We start from the raw sequence: 3,584 nt of genomic DNA on the forward strand, positions 1-3,584 counted from the left end.
CCTTTCTTGAGTGACCCCAATGTGCATAATACTCTGTTCAGGGCTTCGTGGCTTTATCCAACCTCCCCTGCAATCCACTCCTTGATCAGCTTCAGAGAAAAACTACAGGCCTGTCCCCCTCCACCTAACTAACCCGCCCCCAGGATCCTCTGTGTCCCTTGGAGGGAGGTGTCATGGTATCTGGGGGATTCAGAGGACAGTACTCCATATAGGCTCAATTCCCCCTAAGGAGCCATGATTATTTTTTCCGTAGTCTGAACAGGAGAACTGTCAGTCAATCAATCAGTGGTATGTTTCGAGTGCTCACTATATGCAGAGTATCATACTAAGTGCTTGTCTTGCCTTATGCCGTCGAGTCATTTCTGACCCATAGCGACACCACAGATAAATCTCTCCCAGAACGCCCCGCTTTCCATCTGCAATCGTTCTGGTAGTGGATCCATTGAGTTTTCTTGGTAAAAATCCAGAAGCGGTTTACCGTTACCTCCTTTCATTCAATAGTATTTATTGAGTGCTTACTATGTGCAGGGCACTGTACTAAGCGCTTGGAATGTACAAATCGGTAACAGATAGAGACAATCCCTGCCCAGTGATGGGCTTACTGTCTAATCGGGGGAGACAGACAAAAACAATAGCAATAAATAGAATCCTCTGCACGGTAAACTAGAATCTCCGCCCCCGACTCTCTCCCATGCCACCGCTGCCCAGCATGGTTGAGATTTGATTTGTAGCAGATGGTCTTCCACTCGTTAGCCACTGGCCAAGCTAGGAATGGAATGGACAGGCCTCTGCTAGACTCTCCCTCCTGTAGCCGGGACTGGTAGAGTCCTGGAAACTCTCCAGGTGCAACCCTGAGGGGTGATACTAAGTGCTAGGGAGAGTACAATGCAACAGAATTAGCAGAATTACATTCCCTGCCTAGAACGAGCTTATAAACTAGAGGGGGAGAGTATATGACATGAGTATGGTACTATAGAGGCATAAATCTGTCTCGCCCTCTAGACTGTAAGTTCCTGTGGACAGTGGACAGTAAACAGTAAGCACCCATTAAATATCAGCAGTAGACTGGTGGATTGGATCAAAGATAGGGCTGAGACCATGCCCTCTCATTTTGACTCGTTTTCTTTGCTTTGAAGGACCTCTTCCTCAATAGTGGAAGGCATATTTTGAAGATCAAGTGCAGGGATCTTGCATCTGTGCAAAAGTCTGTCTTCTGTCTGTTAAAAATATGATTCTACCTGAGTAGCAGTGTGGCTCAGTGGAAAGACCCCGGGCTTGGGAGCCAGAGGTCATGGGTTTTAATCCCGGCTCTGCCACCTGTCAGCTGTGTGACTGTGGGAAAGTCACCTTTACTTCTCTGTGCCTCAGTTCCCTCATCTGTAAAATGGGACTGAAGACTGTGAGCTTCATGTGGGACAGTCTGATGACCCTGTATCTACTTCAGCGTTTAGAACAGTGGTCTGCAATTAGTAAGCGCTTAACAAATACCAACATTATTACTCTTTATTGGTGCTATGGTAGTATGGAATGTTATAAATTGAAGCAGCATGGTGTAGTAGATAGAGCATGGGTCTGGGAATCAGAAGGTCATGGGTTCTAATCCTGATCTGCCACGTGTCTGGTCTCTGACTTCGGGCAAATCACTTCATTTCTCTGGGACTCAGTTACCTCATCTGTAAAATGAGAATTGAGACTGTGAAGCCCACATAGGGCAGGGTCTGTGTCCAACCTGATTTGCTGGTTTCTACTCCAGTGCTTAGTACAGTGCTTGGCACATAGTGAGAACTGAAGAAAAACCGCAGTTATTATTATCATTAATAATAATGATAATAAATTGTTTGTTTATACTTACATCTGTCTCCCACTCAAGACTGTAAACTCAACGTGGGAAGGGAGTGTATCTGCCTTCTTTGTTATATTGCACTCTCCCAAGCGCTTAGTATAGAGCTCTTCACATAGCAAACACTTAGTAAATGCCAATGATGATGAGGCAGAGGAATAGAGATACTTAATGTTGAGTAAAAGTTCTTATTATGGGGGCATTAAGCATCTTTTCTAGCCTTGCCTTGATTAATAATAATTATGGTATTTACCATATGTGAATTTTTTTATCTTGATCTTCTTATACCAATGCAGGTTTTTGTAGACCTCCATTTTGTATCATCATGAGCCTTGGAGACCTATTTCCCTTAGCTTGATTTTCGCATCAGTCAGAAAGTGAATAAAGTGGTTGTGAGAGGTGGGGACTGGGTGTTGCATGGCCTAGGGGAAAGAGTACTAGATTTTATTTCAGAGGATCTGGGTTCTAATCCCACCTCCACCACTTGCCTGCTGTATGACCTGGGGCATATCATTTAACTTCTCAGTGTTTCAGTTGGTTCCATGATTGACTGGTGTATCATGCACCAGTACCTGCTATTCGGATGAAATCCTTCAGGATGATATGATAAACTGGCCATTTTTGATGGCCGCTGATGGATCTTTTTCAGAGTGTCAATTACTAGAGCGTGGGCTCCTTGTGGGCAGGAAATGTGTCTGATTATTGTGGTATTGTTCTCTCCCAAGTACTTAGGACAGTGCTCTGCACACAGTAAGTGCTCAATAAATACGGTCAAATGAATTACTAGGTCGCACAATCTCCATCTGTGGGAAATGAGGGCCAGAAGGGAGGTGTGACTTTCCCTGACTCTTTGTAGAAGGAAGGGACTCAAGCTGAACATGGGCACGTGGATCAGGGAGGGGCCTTGCCCCTGGGGAAAGGTCAGTCTGCCGGGGACATGTGTGCCTTTTCTCCAAAATCGAATCCGTGACTCTGTCCCCGTTTTCCCTCCATATCACTGGTCTCCGCGACTGCCATCCCACCCGAGGAAGAAGAGAGAAGGTGGAAGGTACTGTGTGGGTGAAGGAGACACATATTAGGCTTCCAACTTTGGACCAGGGCAGGAGGCTTTCAGTCTCCCCAGTTGTCAGTCCTAACCCTGGAGGGGTGGCAGGACTGTGGAAGACCTTTAACCTTCCCTCAAAACTGGAAGGTGACACAAACGGAAGGGGCTCTGACCCAGCCTCTCAGGAGGGTTCGTGTCTACCTTCTCATCAGACATGAATTACTACCGCAACACCGCACCGCAACAGCGGCCAGAGTGGGAAAAGCAGGAAAGCAACTGTGGCTCCTCATCAGCCCAGGCCCGTCTTCACATCAAACAAAAACTCCTAACGTTCGGCTTTAAAGAACTCAATCGCCTCACCCCTCCTACTTCACCTTTGCTACTCTCCTACTACATCCCAGGCCACAAACTTCACTCCTCTAATGCCAACCTGCTCAGTGTACCTTGATCGCGTCTGTCTCACCACCGACCTCTCACCCACATCCTGCCTCTGGCCTGGAGCTCCCTCTCTCCTCAAATCCGACAGACAATTCCTCTCCCCCCTTCAAAGCCTTTGTGAAGGCACATCTCCTCCCAGGGGCCTACCCCGCCTTTTCTTTTCTTCCACTCTCTTCTGCATAACTCTGACTTGCTCTCTTCATTCATCCCCACTCTGAACCCCACAGCACTTTGGTACAGATCTGTAATTTATTTAATTAT

The 3,584-nt window shown here is 46.7% G+C and overlaps 1 non-coding gene across 1 annotated transcript; it reads right to left on the bottom strand.

The window, feature by feature from the left end:
* Positions 1-723: 723 nt before the first annotated feature.
* Positions 724-861, bottom strand: LOC114811572. The gene has a single exon (XR_003759269.1). It is a non-coding gene; the product is annotated as a small nucleolar RNA SNORA7 (small nucleolar RNA).
* Between the last annotated feature and the right edge of the window lie 2,723 nt (positions 862-3,584).

Source organism: Ornithorhynchus anatinus, chromosome 4 (genome assembly GCF_004115215.2).
Source record: "Ornithorhynchus anatinus isolate Pmale09 chromosome 4, mOrnAna1.pri.v4, whole genome shotgun sequence".
Lineage (NCBI taxonomy): Eukaryota > Metazoa > Chordata > Mammalia > Monotremata > Ornithorhynchidae > Ornithorhynchus > Ornithorhynchus anatinus.